Source organism: Myripristis murdjan, chromosome 5, assembly GCF_902150065.1.
Source record: "Myripristis murdjan chromosome 5, fMyrMur1.1, whole genome shotgun sequence".
Lineage (NCBI taxonomy): Eukaryota > Metazoa > Chordata > Actinopteri > Holocentriformes > Holocentridae > Myripristis > Myripristis murdjan.
In genome coordinates, this window is record NC_043984.1 from 8,758,502 (window position 1) to 8,779,316 (window position 20,815).

The 20,815-nt window shown below is 39.5% G+C and overlaps 1 protein-coding gene across 8 annotated transcripts in view; it reads left to right on the forward strand.

Annotated features, from left to right (window-relative positions):
* Positions 1 to 20,815, forward strand: part of ptprt (protein tyrosine phosphatase receptor type T) — a 490,886-nt gene that overhangs the window by 20,257 nt on the left and 449,814 nt on the right. For 2 of the 8 annotated variants that reach the window (XM_030051849.1, XM_030051852.1), the window contains exons 1-3: positions 13,371 to 13,470; positions 13,889 to 14,135; positions 15,801 to 15,894. The gene's annotated coding sequence lies outside the window, so the exon portion shown is untranslated. Of the gene's footprint in view, positions 1 to 1,831; positions 1,980 to 2,080; positions 2,168 to 13,370; positions 13,471 to 13,888; positions 14,136 to 15,800; positions 15,895 to 20,815 lie in introns of those variants that run through there. The other 6 variants (XM_030051851.1, XM_030051854.1, XM_030051859.1 and 3 more) reach the window with 4 other exon arrangements.

Genomic DNA, 20,815 nt, shown 5'->3' on the forward strand with positions numbered 1-20,815 from the left:
CTTCAAGTCCAAGCCGAGTCGCAAGTCGTCAAATTTGTGACTTGAGTTGACGTGAGTTGAGTCACTATGACTCGAGACCAATTGTCTGCCAATAACTCCAAAAACATTCCATAAAACAAATTAAAATGGGCAGACCTGTATTGTCCATTATTGGCTAAAATCTTAAAATTCCTTCCAACAGAGGAGAGAAAAATACATTGAGTAAGAGAGATGAAGTGGTGGATAGAGAGAAAGTGAGAGAAACACGTGAAGAAAGAAATAAAAAGTGATGGAGAGAGGCAGAAATTGAAAGGGAAAAGACTGATATAGTGGGTACAGAGCACTCAAGCCATCACCATAAAAGCAGCTTTTCCACTTGTTTGGGGAGTTGGGCACTTCTCAGGAAATAGCTGGACATCATCTGTGACATCAGCGAGGCCGAGGGCAAGCACACCCTCCAGGGCGTGGAGCAGGGCTCTGCCTGGCTGACAGCCTACATATGCAGCCTGCACAGGTCCTAGTTTACATTACGCCTGGGCTGAACTACTGCTGCACTTTGCATGACATTTCAAGTGCAGCCTGTCGACAGAGTCTGTCACCAGACCAACCAATCGATGTTCTCTCTGCCTCCAGACCAGCCGTGCAAAGTTGTTTCCATTCCCCAGGCAAAAATAGAAAGTTATAGATCAACATAAATACTTGTTAGACAGCATTAACCCTTTGAAACCCAGGAAACTGTCGGTTTTTTTCACCATCTGAGCCAAAGTCACTTTATTTATTTTTATTTTTTGATCATTTAAATGTCGTGTTTCACCTTGTTGTATCATTTTGCAGTTTACCCATTTATCGTCACATTTTTTCCCATGTTTTTCCAAGAAATCAGGTGAATTTGCTCAGGTTTCAAAGAATGAAGTCACAATAAACGCTTCCTAGATTATTTAGAACATCCAAATTGTGATGATTTTCTTCAGCTTTTGCTATTGCTATTAGAAAAATTTGACTGCGTTAAAACATTAATTGGAAATGGAAGCAATAAAGCAAAAAAACAAAAATACTTCAAATCTATTGTCTGTCACAATTTGAAATAATATAAACAATTATAGATAATAATATTTCTGCTAGATCACATATAACAAAGAAAGTTTTTTGTGATGAAGTTGTGATTTATGTTAATATGTAATGTTATATAATGAGGGCATGGGTGGCAGATTTAAATTAAAAGGGGTGTCATGATTGCTGCTATTTTCCTGACATGCTCAATATTCTTATCTTATTATGGTTCAAAAAACAGGACATAAATTCAATACAGATAATGAAATACAAATGAGCAAAATCTATATTGTTTCATTTACATTGACCCAAGTGTGTCGCTGTTTTCTTTTGGCAGTATTGCCTGTAACATGGTGGAGATGGTTGTGTGCTCTATAGAAGAGAATAGAATAAATCTCTAATGTCCATGAGGGTGGAAAATTTTCTTTGGCTCACCAACACATAAAACAGACCACTAAAAAGCAATGTCATGCAGCAATGCATATACACAATGATATTAAATACGCAGCAAATGTGATTGAGAAAACAACAAAAACAACATGACAACACAATATGACAACATATTAGAAATGTAGACAGTGTGAAAAGGACTGATGTCACCTTTTTTGTTTCATGTTTATCATGACCTCAATGTTTTCACCTACATTTTCACATTCTTTCATTGCTTTCTAGTCAAATTGACCCATATCCAATGAAATGTCACCTTTCATTTTCTTCTCAAAAAATAAGCCAGAAGTTTCAGATTCAGAAAATAATAATTCATTGTATCCTTTTTTTTTTTTTTTTTTTTTTTTTTTTTTAGTAAAAATTTGCAAGTTATATTAGTTTCATAGTCTACACACAGGGTCAACCCCCAGACCGTCTGCTAAATTACAGACAGAAGACCACATGCTTCCCAGCTCTACCCAGCAGACTTGCTGAGACATGAGACTTGAGACTTAAGACTCGAGGTACTATTAGTCCTTTGCTCCGTTCTCACTGGCCAACCATCTGTCTGTCCAAGTTTACTGTGTTTTTAAAATTCTTGCTAACTACAGTATTGTGCTCCCAGACACCAAAAGAGATCAAGATAGAGAGGGACAGCCAGTCCAGTGAGACAAGGCCCTACATGCTGAAATCCCTGGATGACTTCAAGCAAGTAGGTGATCTTTTTTTTGGTCAATGAACTTGGAGAATTTGAACATAAGTGTACACTCAAGAATCTCCAGGAGGTTTTTGTTGGCCACCTTTATCTTCATTATCAAGGAAGTGGACAAACGCTATTCATTTTCCAGTTCAGTCCTCCCCAGCATAGGAGCAGTGCAGTCACCTTAAGCTCCAGTTGGAGTTCATGTTGTTCAAGCTGGAGCCCTGCATGCCCACGCCCAACATGCCACTGGTCCAGCTTGTGGTGCTAACTCTGTAGGCTGAATATGGGACTGGAGCTCCATAGTGCTGCCATTTTGGAAAATAGGGGCTGAAAGGAGATTTGAAAGTGAAACCTGATCAAACCTCTGTTGTTATGCATTCTTCAAAACATTTCTTCAGCTTTGTGTCACGGCTCAAAATTGTGTTGTTTTCTGGTGTGTATCTCCTTCATTCCTTCAGCACACTCCTTGTGAAACTCTCACTTGCATAGAGCAGCAAATACCAGTATAAATGTAAGAATTTGAACGATCACTTCAACATGCTCCTTATTGTGCTATAAAGCAATATAGTGGATTTCCCACCAAATCTGAGCTGATGGTAAACAATGTCAAGTGCAGTACCGGGACTGCTAGACACTTTTGTTGATATTAAAATGCGAAATGAATCACCATTATCCAGAATAGATAGCTGTATTAAAGGAGACCTTCCACCCACTACCTCATTGGAAAAGTGATCCTTGCTCTTCTTTCTCTCTACTGTTAACTGTCAAATAATCCAGTAATAGACTGAGAGATTAATCATAAAAAGGAAATTTGGAAAGAGATTAATATGTGGTATTGATCCACTATAAGCCAGGAGGACACGAAGATCAGTTGGACATGTTTCTGTGTGTGCGAGCATTTGTGTATGCTGCTGTATTCGAGCATCTGTGTGTGTGTGTGTTTGTGTGTGTGTATGTGTGCAAGCGAACATTCTGAGCATGTCTATGTCAATATACATGCGATTGTGACTGCGTGTGTGTGTGTGTGTGTATGTGTGGCACGCAGGGGAATTAGAATAAATCCAACATGGGAGGATTTCAGATCAGTATCAAAGAGAGAATCTGAACGATTCAGATGTGCCCTTGAGCGTTTGTGCAGCACCACACACACACACACACACACACACACACACACACAGACACACACACAAACACACACGCACACAGTGTGAACTCCCTCATATCTCATGTTAATGTCTTCTTTCTTGTATCTCCCAAGACATCAGATGTAAGAGACAACTCCTTGGAGATAAGCATCAGTTAAACACACACACACACACACACACACACACACACACACACACACACACACACACACACACCCACACACCCACACAGATGCCGCGGAAAAACATTCTGTTAGGGTGCACTTCATGGCCTTATTAATTCTGTGTGTGTGTGTGTTGGCCTTTTTGTGATTGTGTGTGTGTGTTTATTCATGCCTGTGTGTATATCTGCTTACATGTGCATGAATGTGACCAGGTGCCTTTGCCTCCTGTGTGTGTGTGTGTCTGTGTGTGTGTGTGTGTGTGTGCGAGTGAGAGAGAGGATGTCCTTTAACGTTCCAGTAGCTCACATGAGCGATGCCGGCTGTGCAGCCAAAACATCGCTGCGACTGACTAGCTATAAATCACAGCGACAAACACTGGATTCGAGCGATGGGGAAACGGGCTTGTTCCTGCTGAAACGTCACTCCTCTCACCTCCAGCTACATATCTCTGTTCACACTCCAACACAACCTACCAGTGCCCTTGGAGGAGGACACACAACACACACATGCACACACACAGGAACACATTAGTACAAAAATACAGGGCCTCTCAATCACACAGTTTCAAAACTTCTAATCTCACACACACACACACTAAGAGATGTTACTATTCACATGCATATACCAAAACACTTACGTGGAGAAACACACGTAGACACACTCACACACACCTTTACACGCTCAAAAGCAGATGTATACACACTCTTTAAAGCACCATTCCAGTGATTCTGAATTTTTGTCCCATTTACTACAATTTCCCCACATTTTACATTGCAACAAACCATTTTACAGATCAGGTGTGGGTGGATTTGAATTTTTGGTTGAGACACTCACCTTGCAATGTTGTGCCTCAGCAGCTAACAAAACTGCCACCATTCATAAACCACAGAACTGATAATTGGCTGTGTAAAGCAAATGTTTCCCCGGGGACTATTTTCCACTGGAGACACTGTTTCTCTCTGCCCAATCTAAAGTCCTGAAAACACAACCGTGCTGCTGCTTTTGGGAAAATGAACATGCATGACTTTATTGCAATGATGGAGTACTGGTGTGAAGAAAGTTTGAAGTCTCTGAAAGTTCATTTTCCTGTCGTGGTGGAATGAATGGAACCCAATGGCTGGACAAAAGGTAGAAAAAATTATACTGGAAAATCAAACAAATGTGAAGTATGTACATTTTTGTATAACACTACACATGCACAATCACTTGTATGGTTTTTAAACAAAGTCACATACACATTTGTCCATGCTCACATGCTGTAAACACACACACACACACACACACACACAAACCACATCCTTCGTCATGTGTTATGTGGACATGTGGATCCAAGTGTGAGAAAAAAGAGACAGGCGCAAAAACTGAAGCAAATAACTATTTATTCCCAGACTCAGGTTACTGGCTGGCTTTAAGAACTAAACACTGAGTACACAAACACATTCACTTACAGGCATGTATGCTCGTTGATTCCTACAAACATACACACAATCATGCATTCACATCTCCACACATCTGCATAGACACAGTCACACACAGACACACACAGTAATGCACAGTCTCTCTCGCACATTCACACACACCCACACACACCCACACACACGTGAGGACATAGCAAAGTCAGTTGTGGACAGAGTACTGATGTAGACCTTCATGCTTTATAGCATACTGAATGGGTGTCTGGGTGTTAGTGGGACTTCAGGATGTGTGTGTGTTTCTCTGTCTTTCTGTCTGTATGTCTGTGTGCACAAAGGGTGTCTGAATGTTAGAATAGTTCAAGGGTGTGTGTGTGTGTGTGTGTCTGTGTGTGTGTGTGTGTGTGTTGTGTGTGTGTGTTTGGTTGACTAGAGAGTCTCAGCTACCTGGAAACCAACATGCTGCAGCTGAAAATGAGTTCAGTCAACTTTTGAATTTACATTTATCCACATTCCAGCACAACGTAAATATTATTTAGCACAGCCTACACAGTTCATGTGTTCTCAGCTGAAACAAACAATTGGACATTTTACTTACTGGTGACCCAATGTTGGCTGCACACATGAAAATTTCAATGCTGGGCCCACGCAGAGCCCAGGGTTGAAATTCTCTGTCCAGGAAGAGGTGATTTCTTATAGAATCAGATTTGTGCCAAAAAGATCAAACAAAACTTCCTAAGCAAAAACTCAAATTTGAGAAAAAAAAAAAAAAAAACTCTGAAGCAAAAGTAAAACTTAGGACTTGCAAACAAATTATTTGTGTAAACAAGCAACTTAATGGCCCTTTACGTTTTTGATAATATATCCTGTATTTTACAGCTCCCCCTGCGTCTCTCTCATTGATCAGACTTTGCCAGCTCTCTCCTTTGTGCTGCCTGAATTTCTGGTGTACAATTCTGGCACAAATGTCTCACGTGGGTGGGTTTTTTCAGGGGTGCGTCTCCATTGGCTGCTGATTTTCTGAGTGACAGTTAATGCAAGCACGTACATTGCTATGCCACCACAAAGCAAGCTTAATGGCTATAAAATGGAGCACATTTCATTAGATTATCCTGAAATGCTCATTTTATCACAGATGGCACTTGGATCAAAATGAGCTGTGAACCAGCAGCTTGTATAATTAAAAATATAACCCTAGATGTAGTTGAATTTCAAGGGGTAAAGAGTAATTACACATTTTTAGAATATTAAATTGATGTTTTCAGAGTTGGAATTGAATTGCAACTTTTATTTGCCGAACACTTGAATCCGGTGAAGACTGGTAGTGAAGGCCCATTGTCAGTGACTGTTTAGGTTGTCCAGTTTGCCAAAAAAGAAACTCGCGCCTGCTGTACTAAACGTCTGAGACACTGAGCTGTCACTCAAAACCACAGTAGCCAATGGGGACGCACGCCTGAAAAAACCTGCCTACTGAGATGTTTGTGCCAGAATTGCAGACAAAAATCCAGGCAACGCAAACGAGAGAGCTGGCAGCAGAACTGCAAAGTCCACAGGGAAGGCAAAAGGCTGATCAGTGAGAAAGAAGCAGGCTGAACTGTAAAATAAAGGATATATTATTAAAAATGTAAAAGGCCAGTAATTTGCTTGATTACACAATTAATTTTTCTGCAAGTTCTAAGTTTTATTTTTGAGATTTCTTTTGTTCCAGTGTTTTTTTTTTCTGTCTCTGAAATTCGAGTTTTTGCTTGATACTGAGGAGCTTTTGTTTAATCTTTTTGGCACAAATCTGACTCCATAATTTCCCTGGTGCAAAAAGAGTGGTGTGAAAACAACTCAACCTGAGCTCAACCTGTGTTTGGAGGAGCAGCTCACAACAACTGACGTTAATTAATGTGACAACAAATAAACTGGTATTATTCCAGATAATGGTGATAGCTGATTAAATAAAAGAGCTAAAGTGTCAAGAGCAATTTGGTCTGGTAGTGAAATTCGCCAACTGATAAACAAATGTTTAAGCAAAAATATTCCAGCACAGGGTCTTTACTGCTGCAGTACACTGGGTCACTATTAGTGGGGTAAAGGCTACTGAAAATCTGTACTCAAGTAGGAGTACTGCAGTGGCAAGCGGTGACGTTTGCTCGTGTTGCGCATGTGTCTTCTGAAAAGCTGATTCGCAGACAGCTTATTTTCCATTCAAAACGCCCACGTACAGGAAACACCGGCTACAAAACTACTATAAATACTCAGTATCACAGAGTGCATGCGCGCGTCAAGCTGTCAACTTTCCAGCATTTCGCTAGCAAATTGAAACAGATACGTGTATATAGGCAGCAGTTTGCAACCACAATGATAGAAATAAGGTATATTATAAAAGGACACACTAGGAGACCAACATTTTAAAGATTTTAATTGAAGGGCTTGGGCATGCACTGCATTTATAGCTTATTATGACCACTCACCCCTGTAGTACTGTTACATTAGTAAAATGTTACTCAAAAAAAAAAAAAAGTAAAAAGTGAAAGTGCTGATATTAAAAAATGCTTAAGTAAAAGTACAATGTATTCTTCTTAAAAACTACTCACAGTATTATTTACTTTTTAATCATTGGTGTTTAATGCATTATCAATAAGCATGCAGTTGAAAGGGGAGATCCATGTGGAAAGTATCTATTTTTAACAATGCACATTTCTCTGATTAATGATGAAAGATATGAATGGATCAAAGTAATGCTATTTGTTTTCAGAATAAATACACAGGTAAAGCAGGAATCTGTCTGTTAAAAGCAGTGTAGTGTTACATTAGATGGCTTTTTAGCCAAGCTACTAAACATATCAAAGATAAAAACAATAACATACAAACAGCTGTTAATCTTCTCACCTCAAAATTTCACACTGCATTTGCACACAACATCCTTTTCTCTTTCTGTGTATGAAGACTTTTTCCACATTTGGGCATCCATCCTCATCTTCTGCCTCTATTTGGTTTCCGTTTCTCCAAATCTTCAGTCTCTAAATTACTCTCAACTCAACAAAAATGCAGAAAAAAAGGTTTGGAAATAATTCAAATTGAAGGCATGCTCAGTAGTGAATTCTGATTTTTAAATTAGCTAAGTATTACATACTGTAATGCATACTTAAGTAAGAGCAAAATTACAGACTTGAAAAAAAGTACCCAAAACTGAGTTTATTGCAGCAACAGTGTTACACTGTTGTCAGTACATCACATCTGAGAAACTAGTTTAAAAAGCTAACTGTTCAACCTGGGTTTAAAATAAGTGTGAAAACACTCTCTCTGACCCACAGTGAGTGTAACCCTGCAGGTGAGTGATTAAAATGTGAAAAGAAGCAGGGTTGAGATGTGTGAGTGCGAAAGTGTGTGTTGAGTGTCAGGCTCCCACAGTCTGTCTCATAGTAACCTACATTTGGAAACAAGTTATCTCATCACACTAATCTCATTTACTTAGAATATTACTGAATGGCTCTACAGCGACACCATGACAATGTTTTTCTGGTATCTCTTTTGTTAAAAATGTATCCATCAAACGATTATCCATTGAACCTCCATGATGGTGTCACAAGTGTCTCCCTGGAGATTTGCAGCAAAACTGTGAACGCTCTATTACAGTTCAAAACGAGGTGACATATTTGTACAGGCTGGCTGAAAGTGGGACTGCAGCACTGAATCCCTGCCACAGTGACCCTCCTCCCCAAACACACTGGACATGTGTTTCGCCATGTAGATCTTAGCTTTGTCTGATTTACATGGCCAAAATGTTGCTGCCACTCCACTGCAAAAACACTTGCTACTAACAGATTACAGGTAAGTGGTTTTACAGTATGCCCATTTAATGGAGGTAAATAGAAAATTGCTACTGTAAAACTCCGACTCTCCTCTGAAGGTTAAGCAAAATTTAACAACAACTAGAGTGCTGCATTGTATAGTTTCCTGGGTGCTATGTGAGTCAACATGGTGGTGAAATATTCTCATTTGTTGCTCTGTGCTCCCCTGGGCTGCTAATCCACAATACTGGATTTCTGTCTCTCCATTCACTTCCATGGTATGTCAAAAAAGGTCTAAAATTGCACTTTTAGCACACGAACAAAAGTGATCAAAGCAGATTGTGCCAGTGTAGAAAAAGACCAAGTCCTGGTACCAATTTTTTGAGGAAAATTAATGGCTTTTTATTATAGGGTCTTTAAATGCAGGGAAAAAAGCTCAAGTGCATGATTCTTTTTGGAAAATATGAGAGGTTTTGTTTGTATCAGTGGTTCTTTGTTTGCCTCGTTACAGGAACCAACTGGAGGTCATAGCCTCCCAACCTTTTGATTTACCTCTGCATCACCGGTAATATCCTACTGCTGCTGTGATAATGTCCTTCCCATAGTCTGCTCCCATGCTCGTAGTTGTCCCAATACATTCCACTGATACGACACAGATGGTTTTGCTGCCTCCCTGCTTCACCAAATCTGATTCTCTGTCTGTCGAGTTCAGAATTTAATTCTCTCCACACCACACTGTCCGGCTGTTTACCTGCTTGCCTGTCTGTCTCTGAATTGCTGTCTGCTTTCCTTGTAGTGATGATCTATCTATCTATCTATCTATCTATCTATCTATGTCTTTCTTTCTTTCATCATAACCTACCTCCCTTGCCTTGCTTATTACTTTCTTGTTCCATTCCCCTCTCTCTCCTGCTTCCCTCCTTACCTTTCTATCTTTCTTTCCTCAGTCTGCATGGCTCTACCTCTGTTTTCACCTTCCCTCCTTCTTGTCAGCTTGCCCACCTGTCTGCCTCTCTGTCTGTCTGCCTGTCTACCCTCCTGCCTACTTCTCAGGCTGTGCTAGTTCATTACTCTGCATGCTGCCACGAACTGATTTCGATGCAAATAGGAAGCAAAATGCAAATGAATCAGCTTCTCAGAGAGAGAAAGAGAGACAGAGAGAGAGACTTGCATTCTTCCGATTTCCCAAATGGAGACATATAACCATCTATCATTCCTGCAGAGAGAGAGAGAGAGAGAGAGAGAGAGAAGGAGGAGGAGGAGGAGGTAGAGTTGGGTGGAGAAGAGGAAAAGGAAGGTAGAGTGAGACAGTGTGTGTGTGTGTGTGTGTGTGTGTGTGTGTGTGTGTGTGTGTGTGTGTGTGAAAGTAAGAGAAACAGTAGATGAGCGTCATCTCTCCTGTTGTGAGCGCAGCTGCAAATCACCCTCAATCACATTAAAACTCCAGTCTCTGATTTGTGAAGCACACAGACACAAACACACACATCTGCACATGTGTATGTACTCATGCACACACCCGTTCATACATATACACACACAGACCACCTACATGGGAATTTAAGACTATCGGCTTTGATAGGGGAATTTAATATCTGACTTGAAAATGGAAATTCTCGGCCTCCGTGGCTGGCAGCAGGACTCCCTGCTGTAACGATGTTACACTAACAGAAGTGACTATATATTCCCTTCTCATCTCTCTCATTCTCTAACCCTCTCTCCTTCTGCAGGAATTATACACGGGCTTGCTTATTATGCCTTTCTTTGTAACTTGGGTCCAATTCAAAGACACTTTATTTGGTACGACTGACAAAATAATGAACTCTCTTAACAGATATAAATTTTGTATTTTTTTTTTTTTTTTTAGGTACAATTCAAACACTGGGCAGGTAAGTAGGGTAAGGGCAAGTTTGTATTTCTCTACACATTCTGCTGACGTCGACTGACAAACTTCTATCTGGCTTGCATCTCTATAATTAGGGCCCTCGCCTCTCTTGCAGAGGGCTCTATTGTTATTGTACTGTTTATTACAGTTATTTTTATTACTAGTAGTGGTGGTAGTAGTAGTAGTGATAGAAGTAATATTGGTGTAAGTATTAGTATCATTATTAGTATTGCCTCTGCCAGTGGCGTTGGACAGGGGTTATGTTTTCTCCCCATTCCATTTGTCTGTTCGTTAGCAGGATATCGCTTAAAGATTATGGCTGAATTTGCATGAAACTTTGTGGAAGATGTGCTCATTCAGGCAAAGAAGAACTGATTCACTTTTCATGTTGATTGGCACAAGGAGGGCGTGGCTTTACATAAAAACACATGTTACTTTCGATGCATGGAAAAGCATGAAATTGGCCAACTGGCCAAAAGGGGGGTATGGCAGTGGGTGTGATTAACAGTTGGTGAATATTCAACATATGGAACCAAAGTATATCTTGAAAGTTACAGAGATTGGTGGAGGTATGTGCTCAACTGAGTGTTTTTCTTTTTTCTTTTTCTTTTTTTTGTTTTTTGTCAAGTCATAAAATACAAAAAGCCCTATTTACGAGAGACTCGCTTCAGGTAGGAATCTTTTATATAATTAAATTGTCAAACACATTTACACAAAGTAATGACATTTACTGAAATCGCTTGAGGGGCAGAGAATTCACAGTTTGGCATTTCCTTATTTACCGTAGCATTACTCGAACTTTGTGTCGAAATTGCTCTGAAAACTATGCTGTGTATATTCCACCAATGCCCCCTTTTCTAATGAAATCACTGACAGGTCAATTTGCAAAGGATTAATATTATAAGGGGACCTCCATCTTTACCAAAACATGGGAACTAATTTGAACTGGAGTTTAACTTGACAAATTAAGGGCATGGCAGATTCACGCAGGATCAAAGTCATGTAGTCAGTGTAACTCACTGGAGGTTCCAGGCTAAAGATGTGAAAATCAACAGGGTTGTTGTTGGTTTGAGCTCTGTTTATAAGTAAAAACACATCCTTGAAGTTGGAGAAGATCATTGGACAAATCCCCAGACTGGCTGGGAAAATCTGAGCAGGGAAAGTGAATAAGAAAAAAGGTCTCCTCTCTCTCTCTCTACAGCGACTTGAACAAAGCATTTAACCCTGAATTACTCTTGGCCACCAATAAAAGACTGTGACTGATCCAAAACAGCTCCCAAGAGTGAATGATTTAAATGGGAAGCAGAGCTGTGATGTAAAAGAGCATACACTTCATGCTTAGTCGATCTTCCCAAAATAAAAAGTTATGAAAATAAACAGATAGACAGGCAGATAAACAAAATGTTCCACCCTGGTTTCCCCACTGTGAGCACTGTTTGACTATCACGTTGTGAAATGTGAAAACTTGGCTGCACTTGTCGCTCTGTCTCCTCAAAACAAGGGAACATGGAAAATGAGATTTTTCAAGCAATTTACCGGTTAGTAATAGAATGCCATGTACATCTCCAGGGATGACGAGCGTTTCCAAAATGTGTTTGGGCGTGCAGGTGAAATGTTGGCTTTGATTACGAATTATCAGCTCCTCAGGCTTTTACTTACAGAGAGAACTGAATGTTACACTTCCTTCAGTGAGAGGTTTTGGCTGTTAATCATTTATGAAGAGTCTGTATTTTTTTGTATAATGCAGTATCTCCCAAGGAAGGATGTTAAGTTCCATTTGGAAAGTGTTGTGGACAGAAATTGCGTGTGGTGTGTGGTGGTGGTGGTTGGGGGGCTTGGGAACCCCCCAGAAAAATATGGTATCCTCTCTTTTATCCCATTTCCTCCAGTTCTACACTTTTTTGTCACAATGTGGAGCACTTAAGCATACATCTTTGGACAAAACTTCACTTATTTGTCACAATAATTTAAAGTCAAGTGAAATTAAATGATGTTGTAAGCGCACATATGCAGTGCTGGCTCTTATAAACTCTCTCTGTGGTTGTTCAGGGCCGCAACCAATGGGGGAGGCACACTTTCAAAGTGTGCCTAACCCTAACCCTTTTGGTAGGCATAGGAGCCCTACATGAGAGCGGAGAGCTCGAGATGTAATATAGGTTTTAAGGACATCTGAAAGATGTGATGGGGCAAGTCCATAAGATTTTATAGGTTAACAGAAGCACCTTAAAATCTGATCTAATTATTGACAGGAAGCCAATGAAGGGAGGCAAGAATTGAGATAAAACCTCCTTGATTGTGCGGTCATGTTTTACTTTTAAACAAATTAAACAAAATATGGCCACCATAGCCTTAACCTGGCATGCTGGCTGGAAAGTAATGAATATATTATTAGTTTTATATTGATTTCTTGCTACTTGCTGGCTAGCTAACATGAGTATTGCAGGCATCAAGTATAATTTATCCACATTTGGACATATTTTGGATTGGATTGCATTGCATTGGATTGCTGGATGAATTTGCATATATGGATGAAATTTGTTGTGTGGTTAATGTAAGAAAATGCCTGAAAGAGTCATATAACATACCTATTTAATATCTTGCAGCCTATATTTAAAATAATTATAATAATCATCATCATCAACCATCTACTTTGTCAGCCTCATCAGATAATCTTGCGTATAAGTTCTTTCTTGGGGGAAAAAAAATCCTCAAACGTTGTGACAACTTCATTTTTTTTCCCTCAGGTAGATACACTGCCAAATTAAGCCTGCACCGTTATTGTATTTTATTTGGTACAACTGTACTCTACCACTGTAATATGGACAGGCAAGGCTGAGGGCAGCTATGACAGTCGGTCCTTTAAATGTACTCAGGCCCTTTCCTCCAGTTTTTCTCTAAACCCCAAGACATGTGAGCACAATGTGACCAATGTGAGTCGCTTTAAGTTGCTTGATTCTTTGCATTTTTGGACTTTATAAAGCCTTGTTTTTGAGCTGCATTGAACTGTTTGGTGCACCAGCTTGGTGCTGTTGCTAATTGGATTGTTGTTAGTTAGCCTTCAGTGCTAATGTTAATTAACTTATGCTAAGTATGCTAATGCTGCTACCCCAGGCTATCTGGAGGCTGTAGTTTATTTCTCACAGCAGCCATTTTTGACATGAATTGGCAGGTGAACACAGTCGTTACTAGTGACATTAGTGACACCTTGATCGTCGGTAACACCTGCTGTTTACCTGCTGTTTCATGTCAAAATAAAAGCTGTGAACAGGGTCTCCTCTAAGGTTGCATTTCAGTTCTTATTGATGAGTAAATAATTTGCTTCATTGTGGTTTTTTCCTGTTCTTGCAGAAACTTCACAACCCCTCACATCTTGAGTTTGAGCTGAAACTGAAGACGCGTATGGCTCAGTATAACTCTATTCCCTGCCTCCATGTCTTTCTGTAATGAAAGTTCCATTCTAGTTGAGGAGATCTACATGCACAAAGTCCAGTGACCACTGAATATTTTACAACTGTAATGCTGCACAGCTTCCCTCTCCTGCAGCAAACTTCAGTCAGGCCAGCCGCTGCGCCACACACCGCAGGTTGGAACATGAGTGAGTTAGGCCTTTGTGGAGAAGCACTTCAAACTAGTTTGCATGAATACATTATTAAACTATTGCCAAAACTGTGGCCACACAGCGACATTTTATTTTTGAAAGCTGAACTTTTTCTTTCAGTTTTGGCCTCCAGCTCACATGAAAAAGTCATTTTGGACGCTACATGCAAGTTTTGGAAATGTCTTTCCTTTTGCTGTGTGGACAATGAAACATCACATCTCTGTCAACTTTACTTCTTTGCACATACTAACAGATGCAACAAGTACTCTATGTACATCATTTGTCATCATTTTCAACGATGAACAATGACCTCCTCAAACAAAGGCCTCGCCTTTGTTGTCTGACTTTGTTTGACACAGTTTTGGACATTATTGTGACAGTTTCTAATTATTCTCACATGCATGTGTACCTAGCGAGGCTTCAGTCGCTCCTCAGTCTTTCTGCATATGCTCATTATAACAGATGTTTTTTTTTTTTTTTTTAAACTCTCCTATGTACAGATACATTTTTGAAAATGCTCCTGTGTGGGTCTTTTTTCTTTTTCTTGAAAAACTGAAGAAAAAGTATTTTACAAAAACGTCTGTATCCATGTAGATGTGGCCTAAGTCTCTCCAACTGGAGTGAAAACTGCCCAGTACCACCTTTTGTCAGATTCAGCATTCTCGTCCTTAAGCTCTGATGTGTTTCAGCATGACAAAGTGCACTTTCATCAAACTACTTCAGTCCCCAATGGGACAGAACAACTAAGAGATTTAGTATGATCAAACTTTTATCCTTTTGACATCTCACTAGTCAAGTCAAGTCATTTTCTTTTTTTTTAATCTCTAAATTAATATTGACATAGCTGTAAAACCGTAATGTGCTAAACAGACACTGAAAGGCTGTTCATGAGGTTTGGTTACCAAAAAAAATATATATATATATATATTGTGCTGCACGTAAACACCATTCAAAGATGAATATGGAACGACATCAAGGTTTTCAAACACAGCAAACTGACTGCTCATTCACAGAAGACAGAAAATTATTCCAACAAGAGACAAATGTGCCGGCCTTGATGTGAAAATATGTCCTTGCATCACAGTCATTAAGCAAAAATATCATTTCCCAACTTATGAATATGACTAGAATGGAACAAAGATATGACTATTTGGAAGAAAAATAAAAAAGAGGAAAAACCCTGGGAATAAATTATGTTCTTCATATGATCACTTAAAAATAATAAAACTAGTCAACTTGTGCCACAATAGAAGATAATGGATTCAGCATGAGGTGAGACATTACTTTTAAGGTATTGATGAGTTGGATGTCTTTTTAGATTTTTCACAAGGGTAAAAGACAAAATGACTGAATTCAGTCCCACTTTTAAGAAGTGACGCTGAGTTTTTAGCTGCTGGACCTCGGAAAATTTTCCAATTACCAAAAAGAATTGTTTGCTTTTGGAAGAGATGTATGTTTTTCTGGTTTGGTACAAAGTTTTGTGATTAGTGTGTAGAACAAAAATAGCATATTGTTTCAAAGATAGTACCTAAGACAACCAGAAAAAAGTGATTAATTTTGCCACAGTTACAGTTTACTTTCAATTAAAAGTTTGTTGACGTATTGGTAACAACATTGTTTACTAAATTCCAAATCATGATGCTTCTGAATTTTTGCTTACAGTGGGGTCCAACTGAAGAGTAGCACCTGAGCAGCCACTGACAGACGGGCAAAATGTCACTGCCATTAAGGAGAAGCCAATGGAGCAAGAGCTGAGGTGATTCTTAGCTGTGGTGAGAGAAATGCTGAAATGGCTGTACTGTGGAAAAAAAGTGGATCCAAATTGACTAAAACCAAAAAGTCTAAAAGCATTTCCTGTATGTTCTGGCATTAGTTATGTACAGTCTTACAAGTTGCATTCTGAATTTGGTGGAAAAGAAAAGTATATATTGAGGAACTGATGAATAAAGGATCTGGCTTTGAGATTTCAGACGCCTCAACATGGTGAACGCTCTGCATAGCCCAATAGAGACACAATAATGGTTCATATGCCGGAAAATTACAAGAAAGACTTCCCGACAACTCTTGATTGCACAGTTCATTGGTGCTACAAAGCCAAAGCCTCTCAAACTACAAGTGCACTCACACTTTGATGTTTCATGGTGCACTTGTTGCTGCCTTTTTTTTTTTTTTTTTTTTTTACCTCAAACCTTTTGGCAGCACTTTTGTCTGACAAGGAAATTGTTCATGACAGCAACTTTCTGTAGTTGTTGAAAACACTTAAGGAGCATAATGACTTGAAGAAAAGAGATGGCCTAATGGTTGACAATGGGTTTCTTATTGAGAGTGATTTAGAGGAATTAGGACTGAGAATAAAGCGCCCCTCTTTTGCCTAGGCAAACAAACTAATGCTCATCACTGATGCCTCTAAAGCATAAGAGATAACTGCTTACAGAGTTCATTCAGGAGCGTAATAGATACAATGAAGAAACTGAAGACTGTTGCAGGAAGTATACCCAAGTAAATATAAATCAATTGTGTGTCGCAAAAGAAATTATGTAAATAGGAGTGTATTTTGAAGTATGAAGTATATGAATAACTACATGAGTTACAAAAGTAGATAGTATAGGTAATTCCCACAATGTAAAGTGTTTTTGTCACATGTAGTGGAGCAGGAGCACCAAATGCAGGAACTAAGGCAGGTTGTGTCAAAAACAAGTACTTAACTAGGACCACAAGCATAACACATGGCAACAACAAATGACCAAAGAGCTGAACTGAAAACAGGGTTGGCTGAGGGAAACACTGGGGTGGGAAAGGGAACAGTAAAGACAGCAACAACAATCATGAGTCAACTTGCCACAATTTTTGTTTCCAAATCCATCCGTACGGAAGGAAAAAAGACGACTTGAGTCTGATGCGTGTACATGGTCATGTCAGTCGGATTTACAAAGAGAGTTGGAGGTGAGAGAGTTTCCACAATATAACTTGCATCATCCCCACTATACTTGTCTGCTTGTCTCTTGTTTAGCTGCAAAATGATCTGGACCTCCCAGATGGTCCCAAACCACATTAGGGAAACCTAAATTGGCTGTGATGTGGTGTGGGATCTGTGTTGATGGGAACCTTCACCCATGAGATGAACCCATAACTTTACCTGGCAGCTGAACCCGCTTCCTGTGGCAAAGGTCTCCTATATCACTGTTTTGCTCTGTATTGCTGTTATTCTTCCAGGCATCCAATTCTCCAGGGAACTTGTGGGTGTTCCTGTCATTTTCTGAGTCATTGGCTTTTTCTCAGCAAGAGAATGCAGAAATTGAGTTTAGTGATACAGCTTACTAGCCTGACAATGGTACATACACACTATATGGACAAAAGTTTTGGGCCATCTAAACATTACACCTACAGGAGCTTTTATGACATCCCATTCTAAACCCATAGGCATTAACATGGAGTTGGTCCACCCTTTGCGGCTTTAGCAGTCTCCACTCTTCTGGGAGCATTTGTGAGGTCAGACACTGATGTTGGACGGGGGGGTCCGGTTCACAATCTCTGTTCTAGTTCATCCCAAAGGTGTTGGATGCGGTTGAGGTCAGGGCTCTGTGCGGGCCAGTCAAGTTCTTCCACACCAAACTCAGCCAGTCATGCCTTTATGGAGTTGCTTTGTGCACTGGGGCTCAGTCATGCTGGAATAGAAAAGGGCCTTCCCTAAACTGTTCCCACAAAGTTGGAAGCAGAGAATTGTCCAAAATGTCTTGGTGAGCTGAAGCATTAAGATTTCCCTTCACTGGAACTAAGGGGCTGAGGCCGACTCCAGAAAACAAGCCCATAGCATTATCTCTCCTCCAGCAAACTTTACAGTTGGCACAGTGCAGTCGGGCAGGGAACGTTCTCCTGACATTCACCAAACCCAGGCTTGTCCATCAGAGCTCCACAGAACACGTTTCCACCACTCCCGAGTCCAGTGGCTGCGTGCTTTACACCGCTCCATCCGACGCTTGGCGTTGTGTTTGGTGATGTAAGGCTTGCACGTGGCTGCTCAGCCATGGAAACCCATGCCATGAAGCTCCTGGAACACAGTTTTGTGCTGATGTTAATGCCAGAGGAGGTTTGGAGCTCTGCAGTTATTCAGTCAGCAGAGCGTTGGCCACTTTCATGCACTATGAGCCCGATGATGGAATATCTAGGAGGGAAGAAATTTCACGAACTGACATGTTGCAGCGGTGGCATCCTGTTACATTACTATTACAGGACCACTCTGGAATTCAGTGAGTCTTTAGAATGGCCCATTCCTTCACAAATGTTTGTAAAAGCAGACTGTATGGCTAGCTGCTGGATTTTATATACCTGTGGCAATGGGACTGAATGAAACACCTGGATATCAGTGATTAAGAGGTGTGTTCAATACTTTTGTCCATTTAGTGCACATAGGGGTTTTTACAGATTACAAGAAACATTCTCTAACTTAAAATGTTTTGAATGGATGAGGTTTACTTTTCCTGATACGCTGGCTCCTGTTTAACATGACTCTACATGACATACTCTAAACCTTTCTACGTGCTTCTGGATAATATTCAAACAGTACATATTGTGCCGAAAATTGCACATTGCCTCTATCAGCAACAGACACCATTTTAACACTTAGTTGTTACCTGGGACAGTCTCCCTCTGATTTTGACCAAGCACTACTGACTCAGCAACAGGTCAGGAAATATGAAATGGTGGTGGGGACAATTTTAGGTCAGTGCAAACAGTCTCCATTAGCGATGCTGAAGGGATGTGTGTGATTTTTGTATGACTGCTTTTCCCCTATGTCTTCCATATGGTGCAACTGACTCTTTCACACCACTTTTCTTCTTTTGTTGCATAAATCCAGTTGTGCTATTGTTACTTACCACACTCTTGAAAATGTAATTTATGTTTTGGACAGCTAGATTTATGTCATCCTTACTAGGAGGTAGGTTCTTAATAAAAGCCACTATTAATAATTTAATCTCCTCAGTATTGCTCGGTGCCTGGTGCTGCTCAGCACTATTCAGGTTACATCTGCGTGCTCTGTGTTCGCTGGACATTTACTGAGCTTTGTTGCCCCGATGTTTGTCTTGTTGAGGAAGGAAGCCGTGTTGGTTCCAGTATGCTCTGATTATCAGCTGCCCTGTGAAAAATACCCATCCTAGTTTTGTAGATGTGGTCATGTAACCCTAATATGGTGATATAACACTAATTTCCAGTGTAGTCTCAGAAAAATTTTAAAAGCAAAAATTGCTATCTCAAAAAACACAGATCACTCAAGAAAATTACACTGAATTCAATAAAGTGTCTGTACTGAAAATGTGAACTGAAAAGATTTTTTCCCCCCTTTGCTTTGTCTTTTTCTTCCAAAATGCCTTTATTGGTTGTCATTTTGAATAAAAAATAAATGTGATCCAAGTAAGGTTTGGCTGTAAATTCCCTGTAAGAGAATGTAATGTTAGACTTCATTTGCAAAAACAGTTGAATTCATTTCTGTAAACCATGTTTTTTTCACAGTAATGCACAGGCAATAGTGGCTTATACAGCAGAAGTGTGGATTCAGGTTATGTGAAGTTTCACATACAATGTTGTCTTTTTAAAATGTATTTATTTATTTATTTATTTATTTATTTTGAGGAATGGCATTTATCTGTCTTTGGAAATTAATTAATTACCACAAAATTACTTTGAGAGAAGGAAAGAAAATTGTGAAATTTCCACAAAATTACAAAAAGTAAAAAAAAAAAAAAAAGAAAGAAAGAAAAGAAGAAATGAGCATAAAATAAGCAAAATATTACTAGAAAATTAATAGAAAATTAGCATCACAAGATATCTATATTTTTAATTATTATATATTTATAATTAAATACTATCAAATTGCTACAAAAAGAGAGAAACAGAAACAAGCTAACGAAAAATTACAATAAAATGAATAAGTGAAGTGAATTATGTTCAAAAGATTTAAAAATAAAGATAAAAAAAGATAAAAATAAAAACCCATTCCCAGGCAAATAATTCTATCAATAAAAAGTGGATACTGACATGTCAGTATCCGTCATTAATCCACAAGAAGAAAGCGTTTTTCACAAAGCTCAAAGACGTGCTGATGGATTTCCAGATTAGATATGTTTTCAACTCAAAACTCCCTAATATCATCTGGTGACCTTTAGAGGAGAGGCCCTGACCCCCAGAATGAGAGCCACTTGTGCACGGTAGACACTTTTCATTCAAATGCAGAGACTAGACGAGACTAGAATAGACTAGAATACAATTTCACAGACGAGGAAAGACTAGAACGGAGTAGAGGGGAACGCTTCAACTCTGCATAATTGATTTCTAATAAATAAGTGATGATGTAGAGGTGAGGAGGGTTGGGATGCTTGTGTGCTGATATTGCCTGGAACAAAGACACCCTCATGTTAATGAGTCATTGATTTCTACATCACTAAATAATGGAAACATTCATTAGCTGTCAGCGTAAAAATACATAGGGGGTGAAATGAAGGGTGAGTAAGAGAGGGATGGAGGGAGCCAGGTAGAGAAAGTGAGAGACACGGCTGGAGCTGTCTGTTTAACTTGACTCTGTTATACGTGAGCTGTCAGCACGCTTTGCTCACAGGTCAAAATCTTTGGTTAAAAAAAAAAGCTTTCCAATGCACTCAGTTAAAGAAAGAAAGTTTTAGAAA